The sequence below is a fragment of the Cetorhinus maximus genome, chromosome 4 (genome assembly GCF_964194155.1).
Source record: "Cetorhinus maximus chromosome 4, sCetMax3.hap1.1, whole genome shotgun sequence".
Taxonomy (NCBI): Eukaryota; Metazoa; Chordata; class Chondrichthyes; order Lamniformes; family Cetorhinidae; genus Cetorhinus; species Cetorhinus maximus.
Genome location: NC_135882.1, coordinates 30,525,633 through 30,536,517, shown reverse-complemented (window position 1 = coordinate 30,536,517; position 10,885 = coordinate 30,525,633).

The following is a 10,885-nucleotide window of genomic DNA, read 5'->3' as shown; positions in this document are numbered from 1 at the left end:
TAGACATGACTCCAGGATGGTGTGTTGCCTCCCTGGTGCCAGGGTCAAGGATGTCACAGAACGACTGCAGGCATTCTGAAAGAGGATGGCGAACAGTCAGAGGTTGTGGTTCACATTGGTACCAACAACATAGGTAGAAAGAGGGATAAGGTCCTGCAAGAAGAATTTAGGGAGTTAGGTAGCAGATTAAAAAGCAGGATCTCAAAGATTGTACCCTCTGGATTACTTCCTGTGCCATATGCTAGTGAGTATAGGAATAGAAGGATCGAGAGGATGAATGCGTGGCTGTAGGGATGGTGCAGGAAGGAGGGCTTTAGTTTCCTGGATAACTGGGCCTGTTTCTGGCGAAGGTGGGCCCTGCACAAGTCAGACAGGTTGCATCTGAACTGGAATTGGGCAAACATCCTTGCGGGGAGGTTTGCTAGTGCTGTTGGGGGTGGGGGGGTTTAAACTAATTTGGCGGGAGGGTGGGATACAGAGTGGAGGTACAATAGGGGTGATACACAGCCAAATATAAAAGAGAAACTAAGTCAGTCTGGAAGGCAGAACAAATATAGACCCAATAAGGCACAAGGGAATAATGCGAGGCTGGATTGCATCTATTTTAACGCAAGGAGTCTTACAAGTGAGGCAGATGAATTGAGGGTGTTGATTAACACATGGGAATATGATATTGTTGCTATCACGGAGACATGGTTGAGGGAAGGGTAAGACTGGTAGCTCAATATTCCAGGGTATAGAACTTTCAGGCATGACAGGGGGAGGGGGAGGGTGTAAAAGTGGAGGTGGCATTGCCCTATTGATCACGGAGTCAATTACTGCAGTAAGGAGGGATGGTATTTTAGAAGGTTCCTCAAATGAGGCCATATGGGTAGAATTTAAAAACAAAAAGGGGGAAATCACTTTGCTGGGAGTGTACTATAGGCCTCCTAAAAGTCAAGGAGAGATAGAGGAGCAGATATGTAGGCAAACCTCAGAGAAGTGTAAAAATAATAGGGTAATAATGGTAGGGAATTTCAACTTCCCCAATGTTAATTGGGATAATCTTAGTGTGAAGGGTTTAGAGGGGGTAGAATTCTTAAAGTGCATCCAGGAGAGCTTTTTTAGCCAGCATGTAGAAACTCCTATGAGAGAAGGGGTGCTACTGGACCTAATCTTAGGGAATGAAGCCAGGCAAGTGGTAGAAGTGTCAGCGGGGGAGCATTTCGGGGATAGCGACCATAACTTTGTGAGATTTAAGGTAGTTATGGAAAAGGACAAAAATGGACCGGAAATAAAGGCTCTGAATTGAGGGAAGACCGATTTCAATATGATAAGACAGGATCTGGCCAAAGTGGACTGGGAGGGGCTACTTGTAGGAAAGTCTACATCAGACCAGTGGGAGTCATTCAGAAAGGAAATAGGGAGAGTTCAGGACCAACATGTTCCTGTAAAGGTGAAGGTTAGGACCAACAAGCCCAGGGAACTCTGAGTGTCAAGGGGTATAGAGGATTGGATAAGGAATAAAGGAGGCTTATAGCAGATACAATGGAACAATGGAAGCCCTAGAGGAGTATAGAAAGTGTAGGGGGGTACTTAAAAGAGTAATTAGGAAAGTGAAGAGGGGGCATGAAAAAACACTGGCTGGCAAGGAAAAGGAAATCCCAAGGCATTTGATAAATATATTAAGGGCAAGAGGATAACCAGGGAAAGAGTCAGGCCAATTAAGGACCAACATTGCAAGCTGTGCATGAAGCCGGAGGATATAGGTGGGGTTTTAAATTATTACTTTTCATCTGTATTCACTATGGAGAAGGACTATGTAGGTGTAGATATCAGGGAGGGGACTGTGATATACTTCAACAAATTAGCATTGAAAGGGAGGAGGTATTAGCGGTTTTAGTGGGATTAAAAGTGGATAAATCCCCATACCCAGATGAGATGTATCCCAGGCTGCTATGTGAGGCAAGGGAGGAGATTACAGGGGTTCTGACACTAATTTTCAAATCCTCTCTGGCCACAGGAGAGGTGCCAGAGGACTAGAGGACAGAGCATGTGGTACCATTATTCAAGAAGGGTAGTAGGGATGAACCAAGTAATTACAGGCCAGTGAGTCTAACATCAGTGGCAGGGAAACTATTGGAAAAAATTTTGAGGGACAGGATTAATCTCCACTTGGAGAAGTAGGGATTAATCAGGGATAGTCGGCATGGCTTTGTCAGGGGGAGATCATGTCTGACAAATTTGATTGAATTTTTCGAGGAGGTGACTAGTTTAGATGAGGGTAGTGCAATTGATGTAGTCTACATGGACTTCAGTCCGGCTTTTGACAAGGTTCCACATGGGAGAATGGTCAAAAAGGTAAGAGCCCATAGGATCAAGAGCAATTTGGTAAATTGGATCCAAAATTGGTTTCGTGGCAGGAGGCAGAGGGCGATGGTCGAAGGTTGTTGTGCAATTGGAAGCCTGTGACAAGCAGTGTACCACAGGGATTGGTGCTGGGACTCTTGCTGTTTGTAGTGTACAGTAATGATTTAGATGTGAATATAGGAGGTATGATCAGTAAGTTTGCAGATGACATGAAAATTGGTGGTGTCGTAAATAGTGAGGAGGAAAGCCTTAGATTACAGGATGATATAGATGGGCTGGTAAAATGTGAAGAGCAGTGGCAAATGGAATTTAATCCTGAGAAGTGTGAGGTGATGCATTTTGGGAGGGCTAACACGGCAAGGGAATACACAATGAATGGTAGGACCCTAGGAAGTACAGAGGATAAGAGAGACCAAGGTGTACATGCCCATAGATCTCTGAAGACAGCAGCACAGGTTAAAAAGGCATATGGGTTACGTGCCTTTATTAGCCAAGGCATAAAATATAAGAGCAGGGATGTTATGTTGGAACTGTATAAAATACTAGTTAGGCCACAGCTGGAGAACTGTGTGCAGTTCTGGTCGCCACACAATAGGAAGGATGTGATTGCACTGGGCAGGGTGCAGAGGAGATTCAAAGAACAAAGAACAGAGAAAAGTACAGCACAGGAACAGGCCCTTCAGCCCTCTAAGCCTGCGCCGATCATATTGCCCATCAACTAAAACGTTTTGCACTTCCGGGGTCCGTATCCCTCTATTCCCATCCTATTCATGTATTTGTCAAGCTGCCTCTTAAACACCACTATCGTACCTGGTTCTACCACTTCTCTGGCAGTGAATTCCAAACACTCACTACCCTTTGCGTAAAGAACTTGCCCCGCACATCTCCTCTAAAGTTTTCTCCTCTCACCTTAAATCTATGTCCCCAAGTAATTGACTCTTCCACCCTGGGAAAAAGCTTCTGACTATCTACTCTGTCCATGCCATTCATAATTTTGTAAACTTCTATCAAGTCGCCCCTCAATCTCCATCGCTCTAGAAAGAACAATCCAAGTTTCTCCAACCTCTCCTCATAGCTCCAGACCAGGCAGCATCCTGGTAAACCTCCTCTGCACCCTCTCCAATGCCTTCATATCCTTCTGGATATTCACGCAATATTCCAAGGCCTAACCAAGGTTCTATACAGCTGCAGCCTGACTTCCCAGCTTTTATACTCAATACCCCTGCCGATGAAGTCAAGCATGCCATATGCCTTCCTGACTGCCTTATCCACCTGCGTTGCCACTTTCAGTGACCTGTGGACCTGTACACCCAGATCCCTCTGCCCGTCAATGCACTTAAGGGTTCTGCCATTTACTGTATAATTCCTACCTGTATTAGACTTTACCTGCATTACCTCGCATTTGTCCGGATTAAACTCCATCTGCCATTTCTCTGCCCAAGTCTCCAACTGATCTATATCCCGGTGTATCCTTTGACAATCATCTTCACTATCTGCAACTCCTCCAACCTTAGTGTTGTCTGCAAACTTACTAATTAGCCCAGTTACATTTTCCTCCAAATCAATTATATATACTACAAACAGCAAAGGTCCCAGCACTGATCCCTGCGGAACTCCACTAGTCACAGCTCTCCATTCAGAAAAGCACCCTTCCACTGCTACCCTCTGTCTTCTATGACCAAACCAATTCTGTATGCATCTTGCCAGCTCACCTCTGAACCCGTGCGACTTTACCTTCTGTACCAGTATGCCATGAGGGACCTTGTCAAAGGCCTTACTGAAATCCATGTAGATAACATCCACTGCCCTTCCATCGTCGATCATCTTTGTCACTTCCTCGAAAAACTCGATCAAGCTAGTGAAACACGACCTCCTCTTCACAAAATCATGCTGCCTCTCACTAATACGCCCATTTGCTTCCAAATGGTAATAAATCCTGTCACGAAGAATCTTCTCCAATAATTTCCTAGCACTGACGTAAGGCTCACCGGCCTGTAATTTCCTGGATTATCCCTGCTACCCTTCTTAAATAATGGAACAACATTGGCCATTCTCCAGTCCTCTGGGACCTCAACGTAGCCAGTGAGGATACAAAGATTTCTGTCAAGGCCCCAGAAATCTCCTCCCTTGCCTCCCTCAGTACTCTGGGGTGGATCACATCTGTCCCTGGGGATTTATCCACCTTAATATTCTTCAAGACGCCTAACACCTCCTTTTTTTTGATCTCCCCATGATCCAGGCAATCTACACATTCTTCCCTAGACAAATCAACTGCTAAGTCCTTCTCTTTGGTGAATACTGATGAGAAGTACTCATTTAGTATCTCTCCCATTTCTTCTGGCTCCACACACAGATTCCCACCTCTGTCCCTGCGTGGGCCTACCCTTTCCCTGGCTACTCTCTTGCTTTTTACATATGTATATAAGGCCTTGGGATTTTCCTTAATCCTGGTTGCCAATGACTTTTCATGACCCCTTTTAGCCCTCCTGACTCCTTGCTTAAGTTTCTTCCTACTTTCTTTATATTCTCCACGGGCTTCATCTGTTCCCAGCCTTCTAGCCCTTACGAATGCTTCCCTTTTCTTTTTGACTAATCTCACAATATCCTTCGTTATCCAAGGTTCCTGAAACTTGCCATACTTATCCTTCATCCTCACAGGAACATGCCAGTCCTGAATTCTTATCAACTGACGTTTGAAAGCCCCCCACATGTCAGTTGTTGATTTGCCCTCAAACATCCGCCTCCAGTCTAGATTCCTCAGTTCCTGCCTAATATTGTTATAAGTAGCCTTCCCCCAATTAAGCACCTTAACCTGAGGACTCCTGTTATCCTTATCCACCAGTACCTTGAAACTTACTGAATTATGGTCGCTTTTCCCGAAATGCTCCCCTACTGAAACTTCGACCACCTGGCCGGGTTCATTCCCTAATACCAGGTCCAGTATTGCCCCTTCCCTAGTTGGACTATCTACATATTGTCTCAGGAAGTCCTCCTGGATGCACCTTACAAATTCTGCACCATCCAAACCCTTAGCACTAAGTGATTCCCAGTCAATATAGGGAAAGTTAAAATCACCCACCACAACAACCCTATTGCTTTTACATCTTTCCAAAATCTGCCTACATAACTGTTCCTCAATCTCCCGCCGGCAATTGGGAGGCCTATAGTAAACCCCCAACATAGTGACTACACCCTTCCTATTCCGGAGCTCTACCCATATTGCCTCGCTGCATGAGCCCACCGAGGTGTCCTCCTGTCGTACAGCTGTGATATTCTCCTTGACCAGCAGTGCAACTCCCCCAACTCTTCTACATCCCTCTCTGTCCTGCCTGAAACATCTAAATCCTGGAAGTTGCCTGGACTGGAGCGTTTCAGCTATGAAGAGAGACTGGATAGGCTAGGGTTGTTTTCCTTAGAGCAGAGAAGGCTGAGGGGGGACTTGATAAAGGTATACAAAATTGAGGGGCATAGATAAGGTAGACAGAAAGAAACTTTTCCCCTTGGCAGAGGTGCCAATAACCAGGGGACATAGATTTAAGCTAAAGGGCAGGACGTTTAGAGGAGATTTGAGGAAATTTTTTTACACCCAGAGGGTGGTTGGAATCTTGAACACACTGCCTGAGGGGCTGGTAGAGGCAGGAACCCTGACAACATTTAAGGGGTATTTAGGTGATCACTTGAAATGCCAGTGCATACAGGGCTACGGGCCAAGTGCTGGAAAATGGGATTAGAATAGATAGGTGCTTGATGGCCGGCACAGACATGATTGGCCGAAAGGCCTGTTTATGTGCTGTATAACTCTATGTTATAGGTGTTATAGGGAGAAGACAGAGGAATGGTACTAGGTGAGTCGCTCATTCGAGAGATCCAATGCCCGATGGACCAAATGGCCTCCTTCTCTGCCGTAACAATTCTGTGATTCTGTTGCTGACAAGTGGCAGAAGTTAAAAATTTTCCCCATAGTCTTTCTGCATACACAGTGAATTCTGTTTGATAGATGCACTACGAGAGCCCAAAACTGCTTGAGTCTTTTTCTTTGTAGCACTTAAAAAGTTGGCCTTAACTTTGTTGTAGTTATATTTTAACAGAGCAATGCTAAATCAGCTTGATACTAACTGCTTCTGGTGATCTGAAACCTATTCAATGTGCAAAGCAATATTGGATTCAGTTGCTTTTCTTATTCTGTGTCTTATGCGACAATATGAAGCCGCCTTTGAAATTGTGAACATTCTGTAGATTTCTTCTTTCTCAAAACATCTATAAGTTAAATTTGCACTTTTCTGTCAGATTCCAGTTTAAACAGGCCTGGGCAAGCGGGGACAAGAGACTATTTATTTTATAATGGAATGGAGACATTGGCCAGGATTTTACAGCCCTCGCAGTGGCATGTCTCCCACCCCAACAGATGCGGCGAGCCATTTAAATCTCCATTCAGCTCGGCAGGACCGCAATAACCTGCCAGGCGGGAGGGGCCGTAAACTCCTGGCCATGGGCAAATTTAAACCCCCAAGGTGGGGTGGGAGGTAAAAGTTGGTGGGGTTGAGGGGGTGGAGAGGGTGCAGCAACCAATCCGCTCTCAGGAGGCAAGTCGATTAGTGAAAGTTTTGAAGGATGCCATGTGTCTCCATTTTAACAGCATTTTTATTGTTGACCCATGGAAGCTGGTTTTCCCAGGGCTCAGGAAACCAGGCAGGTAAAATAATTGGGAAAGGCTGAATTTTACATGCGTTTACAGCATTGCCTGTAGGCCAGGAGAAGCAGGGATGTTTCCTTCATGGTCAATAAGCAAACCTCTTTACAGACCCTGTGATCTCTTACTCCCTCAACATTCCTGATCTCTGATTTTCCCCTAACCAGCCATGATCTCCCTCCCCATCCCCACTACTGACCTCCCCAATAGCCCACCAACCTCCATGATAGCCTCTGATCTCCATGATCTCTGCCCTTTACCCTCCATGATATCCTCTGACTTCTATGATGGCCTATCCTATCTCCACAATCTCCCTCCAGAACTCCATCGTATCACTCTGACCACCAAGATCTTCCCACCATCAACCACCCATTATTTCCCTCTAACCTCCACAATCTCCCTCCCAACATCCACAATCTCTCATCCAACCCCAATCTTCATGATGTCCCTGGTACTTTCTGGTTTCCGATCCAGAAAACCTCCCCTGGCCCCACATCCTCCTTCATGACCCCGTGTAAATATCTGGGCTGTGGTGGGTCAAAATCCTGGAACTCCCTCTCTAACAGCACTGTGGGTGTACTTACACCACAGGGACTGCAGCGGTTCAAGAAAGCAGCTCACCACCACCTTCTCAAGGGCAGTTAGGGATGGGCAATAAATACTGACCTAGCCAGTGATACCCACATCATGTAAACAAATAAAAAAATCATCTCCCTTTTTGGCTTGTATCCTGTCCTTTATCCTGCTATTAAAAGTGTTTTAAACCTATTGTTGACTAATTAATTTACACATTTAAGAGCATCATCACTTAGGGCAGGATTTTCCTGTCGGCTAGCTGGGGGGGGGGGGCCTGCTCGCCGATACGTAAAATGACGCGTGGTGACGTCGGGCAGAACTGCCGACATCACTGCAGCCCATTTAAATTTTCCGGTAGGCGGGGGTGCAGCAAAATCAGCTGTGCGCCCGCCGACCTGTCAATGGCCAATTGAGGCCATTGACAGAGTCATTTAGCTAATTAATGGACCTGCCCGTCCAACCTTAAGGTTGGCGGGCAGGCCAGGAGTCCCGGCGGGAATTAGAAAAAGCATGAAACCTCATCCACGGGCAGGATGAGGTTTCATGTAGGTTTTAAAAAATGTAATTAAAGCTTTTGTAAAAGTTATGGACATGTCCCAACTCATGTGACAGTGTCACATGAGAGGACATGTCAGGAATTTTAAATTTTTTAAATTTTTAATGTTTGTCACAGAACAGCCGATCTCCCTGAGGGCCTTCGCCTCAGGGAGATGAGTGCGCTCTTTCCTGCGCATGCACGACATGGACCTCATAGCGCTTCCGTGTGGACGTCGCACTGGGTGGGCCTTAATTAGCCCGCCCACATAAAATGGCACCGCACCCTGGATCGGGGGCGCTGATCGGAGGCGCATCTGCACACCCGCCATTCAACTTCGCCCCCGGCAGGGGGGGATATCCTGCCCTTAAGGTTTGTGATATCATTTTAGAGAAAACTATTTCAAAAAGTGTTCATGTACTTACTCTTTCCCTTATGGCTATGGCTGGTTATTTGTCATTGAAAATTATTTCAATAGCACAGTTAGCTAGATAACATGTAGTCAAACTTTCCAAACGTCAGGGCCAAATAGGACTGAGCAACAGTTCTACCCACTGCTGCAGCTCTGCTGTATTACAACCATGTGTTGTAAACCAGTTCAGTCAGTTCGTCAAAGTAACCAACTCCAGATCAGGCAAATAAAAAAAAACCTTTTAAAAAATCACTGGGGCTATTTTGAGCAACACATTCAACCACTAAAGATCTGCCAAGGTGGTCAAATAAAATCTCAAGCTGAAAAGTTGGTTTAGCACACATTTAGTGTAACACGCCATTTTGGTAAAAGAGCTGAAGTGTGCGCTTGGAACAGCTACTTGTTGGATTGCTAAATAGCTGATTGCCACTTAAGATGCCTGCTAATGTTCATTAAGGGGGCTGCACAACATTTTTCAATTGATGTAACGACTTTTCCTAACAGTCACTAGCTGATTGGAAGTAAACTAGTCTTTGCTGAGGATTTCAAGCACTATTTAAAGGTATACCTTTGAATATCCATTTGCTGCTGGAAACTTGAAGAGGATTTATTACCAAGTATAATTTATTTTGCCAAGCATAATTTATTTCTCAAATTCAATGAGGAGTTCATCTAAAAGTTGTATGTACTATGCGACTCTGTCTTAACGGACACCAGGAGAAAGGGAGTATGTGATCGTGGGATCTTGCTGGGAAGAATGGGAGGATGACATGAGGTCAGCAAGACTAGCACCAACTGCAGCAGGAGAGAAGGACAGGAGGATGAGATGATCTCCTTCTCCCTGCACATACAGGGCATCCTTTCTCCTCAGGACCTCTTCCATCAGGGCTTCCAGTGCCACATCCTGGAATCTGTGCACCTTCCCCTGTTGATAACTCAAAAGAATTTTTAGGAGGTGTCAGCTGTGGCTCAGTTCATAGCACCCTCGCCTTTGAATCAGAGGGTTGTGGGTTCATGTCCCACTCCCGGAAACCAAGAACTATGATTGTACTTGAAAGAGTTGCAATCTGTGACTGTTGATAACTCGAAAGAGTTTCCCCTGTAGTCCTCCATCCTGAAATCTGCAACTGTGTACCAGACAGACCACTCCACACGTTTAGTGGAAAGTGGTGTGGAAAGAGCTGACATATGTTGTTCCTTTAAAATTGCAGTTAATCAGCTCTTGAGTACTAAAGCTGCATGTGTCTGGTTTAGCACCTCCAGGCGAGTTCAAATTATGATAATCAGTAATTAGAATCCAAATTATGTGCTAAATCCAGACTTCTAACAGACTAGTCCTATTAGCACAGCAACCATTCAGTTTCACCCTTTGGCTAAAACAACCCCGATATTGTTGTTCTTGATTCCTGCTACTCTTTTGCATTGATTCTCTACCTTAGTGCCAGCTCCTGTGCTTTTCTTCCTCTGATCTTATCCAAAAACACTTGTAATTACAAATACCGTAGGAATTATCATGGAAATGAGATTGTCAAAAATCACTAGTTCAGTTTAAAGCATGTTCAAATAGCTTTCTGCTCATAGAAAATGGAGCTGGAATACAACTGCTGGATCGCATGAACTGGCTAAGATGAGGAATTCGTCATGTAGAATGCTGTGTTAATAAACCAAAAGCAGATTTGTTGTCCATATATGTGGATTTGTCGATATTTCTTCAATAGTCATTAAAGTCAGGTTCCAAAGAACCATGGACAAAATGATTGTTTTATTAATGATTCTGATGTAATACCAGCAATTTGCCAATTTAATTTTCCTCAAGTGCAGCAAATGTTTATGGAAAAAGCTACTAACTTGAGTACATAGACTGTGTGCACCAATTGACAGCAGGGCAATCCCTTTATAAATAGGTCAGCGATAGTGATCTTCCTCCAGCATTAGTGCTACATTTATACACACATTAATTATTTTTTTTTACTCTTTCATCACACAGTTATACACTGAATGCCTTTAATCCATATTCAACTCACAGCTTGCTTTCAATTCCAAGCCATTAAATGTTTCTAATTATATCACAAAGCATTCTGGCCACAGAACATGCTATTCTTTATAAGAAATCTACAAATTTGCAAAAACAGCATTTTCTCTGCAAGCTCCTTGACTCTTTCCTTCTGTTATCCTTATACCAGCCCCCTCTGCCACATCCCATCTTTTCTCTCTTGCTTTCTAGTTTGGCTTTAATAGTAATGGGAAACCTAAATCCTTTTGGGGATACTTTCAAAGTTTCGAAGTGAAGTTAAAATGAATCAATATAACACTTTGTGTAAAT